The sequence below is a fragment of the Hyposmocoma kahamanoa genome, unplaced genomic scaffold (genome assembly GCF_003589595.1).
Source record: "Hyposmocoma kahamanoa isolate Upper Pololo Valley unplaced genomic scaffold, ASM358959v1 102, whole genome shotgun sequence".
In the NCBI taxonomy this organism is placed as follows: domain Eukaryota; kingdom Metazoa; phylum Arthropoda; class Insecta; order Lepidoptera; family Cosmopterigidae; genus Hyposmocoma; species Hyposmocoma kahamanoa.
The window spans coordinates 18,373,428-18,384,187 of record NW_020653337.1 but is presented as its reverse complement, the minus strand read 5'-3'; the positions used below and the strand labels follow the sequence as shown (position 1 = coordinate 18,384,187).

At 37.0% G+C, this 10,760-nt stretch overlaps 1 protein-coding gene across 1 annotated transcript in view; it reads right to left on the bottom strand.

The window, feature by feature from the left end:
• Positions 1–1,260, bottom strand: part of LOC113236018 (E3 ubiquitin-protein ligase TRAIP-like) — an 8,094-nt gene extending 6,834 nt beyond the window's left edge. The window contains exon 1 of the mRNA XM_026471954.1: positions 1,118–1,260. The gene's annotated coding sequence lies outside the window, so the exon portion shown is untranslated. The remainder of the gene's footprint in view (positions 1–1,117) is intronic.
• Between the last annotated feature and the right edge of the window lie 9,500 nt (positions 1,261–10,760).

The following is a 10,760-nucleotide window of genomic DNA, read 5'->3' as shown; positions in this document are numbered from 1 at the left end:
GCGGTTGAAGGAGGTTCCTTTTAGGCGGTTGAAGGAGGTTCCTTTTAGGCAGTTGAAGGGTCCATTGAGTTATTGATCGATTTGTGAGGTAACCTTGTTAGGGTGTTTAGAGTATTGCCTAGAGTTGATAGTCTTTGAAGTGCAATAAAATGCCAAGAATACGTATTGCACTCTGATGGAAAGTTGCTCACAGCACTTATTTACTTATATTATATGTGTTGAAATTCGTTATAATACTTAAGGTATGTAAATGTAAGTGTAAAGTATGCTATACTAAAGCAAGCAATATAGGCAGAATAAATGGTGTTTGTACAAATCTTGAAATATTGTGCAAATATAATGTTGTATCTCTATTGCAGTCATCACTTTTTTTAATTATAGTTTTGAGGAGAACAACCCCTCAATTGAAACAATCAACTCACTAATTAGTGCAATTTCTGGCCCAGACGTGGCACCTTTCAAAGGATTTATAATGTCTGTGGATTTAGGGAACTTGGACAAAACCCAACAAGAACATTTTCGTAACTGGTAGCAATGAAATTCCTATGATATTCACTCCAATATTCTTGGGTTTCTTGAATATGCAACTTATTTTTTATCTTTCTTGGCGGCATTTCAAAAAAACGGGTAATATCATTTTGTATACTAGTCATACTAGGTGAATGATAGGGATAATTTATTAACTCCAGATTTACCTATTTCATGATTACTTTTGGTTAACAGATAGGGACAACTCTTTGTAACAAAGTATTTTTCTTATTCAAATGTACACTTATAACAACGCCGGAGACACAGGCGGCGGTTAATTAACCTGTATTGTGGTCACCACAGACCAAGAGGTCGTAAATACCCTCTGAAAGAGTGGCCCTGTGCCTTGAGGAAGTGCCAGGTGTATCTCCCACTTCGTAATATGGAAATGTCAGATAACGAGAATGTGATGTCATGCGCTCCGGCTGACCCCTGGCGGTTGCAGGTACCCGGGCCTGCAAGCAAGAAATTGGCTACCGAAGACTACATGGGAGCGGGCGACCAGGCTTCCATGTCAGTTAATGCCACTGGCAGCAACAAAAAGTACAGCCAGCAAGTCTTTCTTTCACCCAGGCATATTCATACGGACCAGATCTTCTTCATCGGGGAGTATTCTCTCTGCGTCTTCAGCTAAATTCAGTATTACATCGTCATGTAATGGGAAATCCAATGTAGACGCAGAACTTATTTCCAACACAGATAAAGCTCTTGTTTGCCCTCCTTCTTGGCGACGAGTACCTGTGTGTGAAAAGAAAGAAAATGTCTGACAGTTCATCCCCAGAAGCTGTCAAAACTTCAAACACATTTAGCGGACTTCAGTAGACACACCAGAAGTAAATTCTCAAATGAAGATAAAAACTTACTAAACCACCACCAATAATTCTTTATGAGGTAGAAGACGTGAATAAACTTATTGAATTGCTAGAGACAGTTGCTGAGAGAGAACAATTTACATTAAAGATAATCAACCGAAACCAATTGCGTATCAGTAGTGTTGATATGGAAATATACAAAGAAATCATCCAACTAGTCAGAGAGAAGGTGAATCCCTATACCTATAGGTTATACCTTTAATAGGAAAGACGAAAGATGCTACAGAATTGTCAATAGGAACCTACACCCCTCTACCCCATTCAATATAACCAATGAAAGAAATAGAAGCAACAGGCAATGTGGTTAAGGGGGAAATAATAATTAATGCTAAATTTGGTGCAGAAAAGAAAGCGACCTCTACATTCTTTGTAAATCTTTCACCTGGGCCAAATATCAAAGCAATGAAAGATCTTAAATTCAATACCACCAATCGGTGGTTATAGAAGACCCAAGGAAAAGAAAATCCATTATACAATGCCACAGGTGCCCACAATATGCACACTCAAAAAACTATGGCATGCGCCCTTATCGCTGTGTTAAATGTGGACAATCCCATAACACCTCAGAGTGTACCAAAAGACACAGAAACACCCCCGCACTGTGTGCCCTCTGTAATTGTCCTCATCCTGCTAATTACAAGGGTTGTGAAGTATACAGAGAAATTTTGGCCCGAAGACAAAAACCACCGATTCAGAAAGAAAGACCCAGTCAAGCCAAACAACCTATATTCGCGAAGAAACCTGAAACTATTCGTAAAAGTAATCAGTACGCAACAAACAAAACATATGCAGAAGCTTTACTTACAAACACACAACGGAAAGACCTCGCCACATTGACGAGTCCAACAGTTCACAAACTGATCCTGGACGCGAAGGTTTACAACAACCTTTACATTCTAGAATAGAACACTCGCTCCTGGCACAAACAGAGAAGTATGATCGTATCTTACAACAAATGGGCACACTATTGATGCTCCTAACCATACTCGTTGAAAAGATCTCAAAAAGACTTCATTGAGATCAGCTACATGAAACATCAATGGTCTCGCTCCTAATAAGAATGAAACGGAACTCCTGATGATACTGCGTAACCTAGATGTACTTCTTATCTCTGAGGCTCATTGTACCGCATCATCAAGCCTCCAATTCAATGCCTACGTGTGTATCACCACTCATCCTGACGGATGAGTCAGTGAGAACATAGACATGCTGGAACGGCAATAGTAGTGAATATGCCTGTCAAACATCACCTCATGCCAGAATACAAAACAGAACAGATCCAAGCAACGACAATAGCAATTGATGATAAAAACGGGCACCTTCATCTGATGGCAGTATACTGCGCACCGAAACATAAAAATAACTGCAACAATGTTTGCAAGTTTCTTCAAATCTCTTGGAAACCGTTTTGTTGTAATCAAAAAACACGTCCTGGGTGGGGATCGAGGTTGACAAGCACTAGAGGAAGGCAAGCACTAGAGGAGGGCAATTACAGTGTTAACAACTTGACCACTGTTTAATCTGGCAAACCCATATATTGGCCAACAAACACGAACAGTATTTCAGATCTACTCGATTTCTTCTTCCTTAAAAGACTTTCTAGGCATTATGTGAAGCCTGAGGCTTGCTGGGATAGTTCTACTGACCACACTCGTGTTTTACTAACTATAAGCTCGATGATGGTAGAGTTCACTAGTTTTGTTCCAATGTACAACAAATGCACCAACTGAGAGTCATTTAGGGAGTTTCTAGAAGACAGAATTAACTCAAAAGTTGCACTTAAAACACCTGACGATATTGAAAACGCGATCAAATTCATAACAAATTTCATCCAGGAGGCGAGTTGGGTGACTAACTACTCATGATATAGAGTCAAGAAAAACTCACACCAACTATCCATTGGAAACTACGAAAGCGTTCCTTGAAATGACGGCTAAGAAGAGTACGGCACCAAAGTAGATTGGATGTTGATAGAAAAATATTTTCCAAGACGGCTGCTAAATTAACAGAAATGTTAAGTGACTGGCACTACAACACACTTGCAAATCAAATTGAGTCACTTTCAGCTACTGCATCGAATGACTACTCTCTCTGGAAGTTTACAAAAAGTCACAATAGACCACAGGTGGTCAAGTCTCCCCTAAAATTAAGCAATGGACGGGCCCGCACTACCCAAGAAAAAGCGCATACTTTTGCTGAACACCTGACAGGCGTATTCCGCCCAAACGAAACAGATGACATAAACTCACAGAAAGAAATAAACGACATCCCACAGCAAGATCTTGTCTCTTCTACCAGACCAAATAACGGTACGAGAACTCTGGAGATCTATTAATAAGAGTATGAAGGCTAAAATAGCTCCAGGATTCGATCCCGGGAAGTACTTAAACAACTTCCAAGGAAGGCAGTAGTGTTCCTTACTACACTTTTCAATGGCATGCTGAGGGTACACTACTTTCCTAGGTTGTGGAAAGTATCACAAATCCTGATGATACACAAAGCCGGAAAACCAGCCCAAGAAGTAACCTCTTACAGACCTATTAACCTGCTACGAATTCTGTCGAAGGTCTTTGAAAAACTGTGGTTGTATCGAATTATGCCATTGTTGGAAAAGCATAACATCATTCCAAACCATCAGTTCGGCTTCAGACAGCAACACTCAACAGTTGAACAGGCCCATAGAGTGGTTGACAGAATCAGAAAAATCTTAGAAGAAGTACTGCTCATCAGTCTTCCTGGATATTCAACAGGCTTTTGACAGAGTGTGGCATAAGGGTCTGCTCTGTAAGATCAAAAGCAGTCTTCCTCACAGTTATTTCATGGTATTCGAGTCGTACTTGTCCAACAGACTCTTTCAAGTAAGGGAAGGCGAGTCAACCCTTTCTTTTATTGAAATAAAGTCAGGTGTGCTTGAAAGCTCGGTACTAGGACCCGTGCTGTATACTATCTACACTGCTGATTTGCCCGTAGTTGAGGATGTGATTACCGCCACATTCGCTGATCATACAGCTATACTTGCCAGTGGTAAAAATCCTGACATTGTAACACAAAAGCTGCAAGGAGAATTAAATGAAATATCCAAATGGTTCCAAAAGTGGAGGATAAAGGCCAGTCCCATCAAAATCAGTGCAAATCACATTTAAGCTTCGAAAGGGAAATTGTCCATCAGTGCAATTAAATAATACAACATTGCCTCACGAGGACTGCGTGACATATCTTGGCTTACACATCAAAACTAAGAGACAAGAACTCAATCTCAAATACAGAAGCCTCACTTGTTGACAAGTGAGGCTTCTGTAACTGCAACAGCAGGTTTTCAGTAGATAACAAACTTCTCATTTATAAAACAATTCTGTAACCTGTCTGGACGTATGGTATCCAACACTGGGGTAGCGTAATTCCAATATCTTAATGGATTAAGCAATGGACCCCTCCCATGCACCATGGTTTCTCACCAACAATGAGATCCACAGCAACATGGAGATGAATACAGTTAAAGATGAAATCCACAATGTTACTGTCAAATACCAAAAACGGCTAGAAAAACACCCAAATGAACTGGCAGCCTAGCTGACAACGTGAAGCTATGAAAAGAGCCTTAAGTGAAAAGACATCTAGTCCCTGTAGAGACAACACTGTATAAAGAGTAGATCACGCCCTCACTAGAGGACATGCTCGACATGTAAAACTTACTATCCCACGCATTTGCATATAGTTTGAAACTGATTGTATATAAAACGAGAACACAGAAAAAATTTACACTCAAGCCTGGTTTCTATAATCAGAAACAATTAAAGTGCATTATGCTGATTTCCTATTCATGCGTTAACTGATAAATTATCAGGATATTGATCCAGCAAGGTTAACTTTCGAAATTATCTTTGATGGTTACTTGACTCCAGAAACTGAGGCTCTATCCTTATTTGATACCATTTTCTTTTGTCTTGTGTTATGCTGGATGCAAGTAAAAAAGTAGTAAAGATTTAAGACAATTGTGGCACATCACTACAGAAAAAAAATTTCAAAATTCAACTACTATATACACTAAACTGCTTCCTACTGAATCATCTCTTGAGAAAAATTGTGTTCATTGTTTGTTCATTCATATTATATTCTGAATCTATAGACATTATTACTCACAAGAAAATGTGTATACAAATTGGTGCATTATTTAAAAACATTTTTTTCATGGTATTTTAAGGATAGCTGCAACTTCAATTTTATACAGCCTAATGTATCAATGATTTGGCACTATTTGGGGAACAGCAAAATATTTACTTTGAGAACACCCATATATACACCTATAGACTGCTACATATCCACCATGATAATGCATAACTATTTTACATTGAAATATAAAATAAGCTTAAATATTCAATGTGGTATTTGGATGTTATCCTAATTTTTATACACCAAAATGTAATTAAAATGTTTACCTGCCTTTCTGCCGTTTAGATGCCAAAATATTAGGTATAAACAATTAAATCATGAGCTTTTGATAATATTAGATAGGCAATGCAGAAAACTATACTACACATTTGTAGTGGCACTGCGGGAATATGGATAATTCAGAGTCGCTGCGTCGTCGCGGTTAATGAGGCTTTCTGTAGTTGCAAACGTCCAGTGAAGAAAGAGTAATTTGATTTAAAAAAGTAGAACATATTATTCAATGTTTAATGCCAGAGCTTCTAAGAGGGTAATTGGAATAAAAATACAAGAAATAAATTCAAAAAGAAGGTAGTTTGTACAGAAATTGCATAAAAATAAAGAAGGATGTTAATATACGTTACTATAAATAATCCAAACAATATTTTCAATCATGATCATGACTTACCAAAGCACAAACAATAAAATCACTACACTGACTGGTACACGCTGTTAAGCCAAATTAATTTAATTAATTATGTGCTATTTCAGCACCAAACAATGAAATGGACATGGATATTAGGGGAGCTAGACACTCCACACTGATCCTGATTATTCCTGATGAAATGAAAATCAATGCTGAATGGAATGGAACGCTGCGAAATTGAAAATCCGCAACCACACGAAACTTTCGACAAAAATTCCGGTGTGTTGGCTGATTGGCTGAATTATTCTGTAATTTTTTTTTAAATAGGATTATTGGCTTGGACAAATTTATTTGAATTAATAATTTTGATAAATGGTAGATGGTTGAGTGGTTGGTAACAATTGGTAACATCATAAAGCATATAACAATTCGCTCTGGGCTTTTTGGAGGGAAAAGTGGCGTTTTTACTTTGACTTTCAATTATTTTGTGAAATCTAGTTTAAAGTGGAATAGGATAGTGCTAATGTGCTTTAATCGAAGATTAAAACGCGAAATTGTACGAATCTCGAACTAAAATACCTGTATCGACTCGTTCTAAGGAATCCTGAGTCAATCCAACCACGCCGCCTCAAATTGCCTATTCTCTTTGTGGCAACCACATTTACAGAAACATAATTAAACGAAGACATGGCTCAAAGAACTTGTATCCAAGCCAAAATTATTAATAAAAAAAAGCATATAACACGGGAGACGCCACAGATACGTAAATAAATAGGCATTAGAAGTTCTACTTACTTACCAAACGTTGGTAAGTAAGTAGAACTTCTAATGCTTATTTATTTACATATCGTCTTCCCTTATATGACCGTAGTTACAGTTTTCTTCACATAAACTTACAAGTTGAATATAATATTGCTATTGAAAATAATGATCTCAATCAAAATGCTGAGTTTAACTCTATTGGTAACAGTACCAAAATGAGCTGATTGGCAATATATATTTACAACATTCTGACGATAGTTGCGTAGGTATTGATGTTTACCACTTACAATATAAAGTGGTCCAGAAGGTCAAACTTCCCCCGGAATCGACCGTTCACACGGAGGAATGCTATGGTCTCTTTTAAACTGTCAAAAATCCTTCTCGCCAAGCTAGAAAAGACTTGTGTTTTATGACTTAGGGTCGTGTTCCAGAACTCTACTCATTGCTCAAGTTAGGTCTTGAGTATGATTTCAAGCACTGGAAATACGACCCTAAATCATGTGTTATGCGCGCAGATTTTGAATTTATCACCATTAATTTTAGAGATTATTCAACAATTCCCAATATTTTTCTTGTCTCGTTCACTGTCGTGTGAAGTCCTCACTCATGACACGGTTCGCCTTCTCACTCTTCGTTTGGATCGAACATTTGTTCGATAGAGGATTCGTTCGATAGAACCTTAGTTCGATCGAACCAAAAAGTCAAGCAATCGATCAACGAGTCAATGGGTCAAGGGGTTAACGGATCAATGGATCCATGAGTCTATCAATTATTCATCCTAATCGCTCCGTGGCGTAGTGTACCCATTACATGGTAATTTTATAAGTTGAATCTGTTTTTTGTATGTTGTGTTTATTCATGAGTTATTGCACTAGCATTAAAATATTAATGAATAACAAATTAGTAATTTTGAATGCTCAACTTTTTTGTTTTGTAGGTGTTACTTTTCCTAGAAAGAAATTTTAGTTTCCTAAGTATGGTTTATCAATGACGCATTTAGTTTATACACATTACCGATCAGCAGGAAAGAATAAAAGCTAATTGTATAATTTAACACTTTTAACCACCACATGGAAGTATCGGGATGGGTGACCCGCTAAAAGATCGAATCATTTGACCCGATCACATTACGCATGGGTCATGATCGACCCGGGTTATTAAAAATGATCGACCGACACAGGCATACTTGGAAACCCATGGGTATTTGTGGAAATTAAAAAGCAGACCAACTGGCTAGCTCTGCTATTCAAGATGGTAACATATAATAAATTATTGTTGCGATTTGACAACTCTCTCGACAGTACGCCTAAATTTAGCAAGGAATGAGTTCTGGGTCAACAATACTCACAAAGAGAAGTTTTATTGATTGGTACAAGAGTATATTCCTGATAAACCTTGGTTTACTAAGTTACAGTTTGATAAACGTAGCACCTCTGTTATTAACCGACTTCGATTTGGCCACGTTAATACTCCTGCGCATTTATTTAAAACTAATGATATTGTCACAAATCCTCTATGCTCTTGTGGCGAATATAGAGAATCTTACTAATGATTATAACTTATAAAACCACAACGTTTTTCTTTTCTTTTCCAAATTCCCATTGATTTACAAATAAATGGACGTCGGGTCCGCGCTAAAAAGTGTCCGAACTTACAGGGCGTTAAAATCGTATACAGAGCATCAATCACGCTTTAGTCTTCGTTTGTTCGACTGACAGCGCGCTTGTCAATGATGCCGTATTGTGTAGTAAAACCTTGTAAAAATTACTCAACTAAAGTGAAAAAACAGGGTGGTATAGTGGTATATCACATTTTCAGTACGTAGTACATTGTGTTATCATAGTTATCATTTAAAAGTGTTATTTTATGCACTAGTATATATAGTATTTAATTTATATTTAAACGAATCGTAAATATAAATTACAAAAGCAATCAAAATAATCAAATAGCTAACTGTCTCTTTCCGACATATTGGTTGCGTAAAAGACTAGACGAGACCCATCACGTCAATTTCAATTGTTTGAAACACAAACCTTTGAAATATTTAGAACAAAAATTCCATAGAGTCGCTTTGATGCTAATGTTATTATTAAAATATTTTTTAATAGATGTTAGTAATACTTTCTAATACTTTCAAATATTGTTGTACTCTTTCTACGGCTCGGGGTTTCGAATCAGAAGACCGAAAATACATTTGCCCGAAATAACGTTTGCATGAATTTCCATAATCCCGAAAATATTTTTTTTTGTTTTTCGGGAGAAATATGTGTATGGTCTATATTTATTTCTCTCATAAGTTTGGGCGTAAGTTGTGGTTGTCTATATGTGTGTCCATGGCACCGCCCTGTGTCCGCGACACAGGGTTTCCCTGATGCGGCGCAAAGTTGAGTGTGTGCGTTATTATAATTACTATTATTAATTAGTACCTAACTGTTTATTTCGGAAAGCGTGTCTCTTGCGCAATCAATATCGCGCATTTTAATTTGTAATTATCTCACAACGGCAAATACCCTACTACCGTCATAGCCGTACTTTTTCATGCACAAGAAAACATTTGCAAGAACTATGAGCAGTACGACTATGCCCGTTGACGGAATCAACCGTCGTCAGTGATAAACCGTAATAATTATATTGAATCAATGTAAGCACTACGGCATATAGAAAAGTGGTGACGTTTTTGAGCGCAGTGTAATTTCAGTACTATGCACGAACGGGTTAAGAAAATGGTTAGAAAAGAAAGGAAACCAGAGCTGATGCAAGCTTGATAAACGACCATAATATTAAAGCTTTGGTATGTGATTACATCAATTAGTGAACAAAAACACTGCATAATAATACAAATAGTAACAACCTTGATAGTCTAACGGTTTGCACTGTTGGCACTGGATGAGAAGTTCCCGGGTTCGATACCGGTAGGATCAATTTAACAAATTAACTTTTCCAAATGGTTCTGGTCTTGGTATTCTATTGTAAGACAATCACCTGGTTTGAAACTAGGGAACTCTCTGTACATACTCCCAATGAGTATCAGAGCAACAGAATCCCAGAGCAGAACCAATTTACAAAAGTTCATTTACCAAATTGGTTCTACTGGGAATCGAACCTGGGACCAAGAACGATGGAATTTATTCCGGGGTATAACTCAGAACACCCAGGCCAAAACAACTTTCGAAAAGTTCACATTTAGTTTTATAGTTGATTGAGCTGATTTTTTTATGATTTTTAAAAGAATTCTCGAGTAACTCGAGAAATCGGGTACGACAATTCTCGAAACTCAAATAAAAAAGTTACACACCCTAGCTCGTAAAAAATGACGTTGTATAAAATTCAACATTTACGTATAAAATTTATTTATAAATAATAAAGGCTACTCCATTATACCTGTGTTCAAGTAGTTTTCACTAGAAGCTACATGTGGTGCATTTTGGTAAGTTTAAAGTAGAAGCTGAATATGGTGTTTTTTGTTCCTTTCAATTGTTGCAAGCAAAATTAGGCAGTATTGCAATGACATTATAATTTAAATTCAACGTTTAGCTTTTTATATTACTTTACATGTCACTACGTTTAAATAGGTTTTTTTCGTGGTTTTTGTATTAGACTCCTCGTCCATTTATTTAAGTCAATGCAAATTGGGGTCCGATTTGGTTTTTCCTATATCCTTGTTTCTCTAATTTTGACTACTTTCCGTACGCAAATACAAAAAAAATACAAAATAGCCATAATACAAAAAAAAAGTTCATGGAAATGCTTGCGAAATGTCATTGTCATTGTCACTTTCATTAAAAGGAGAAATTATTGAATTTTAT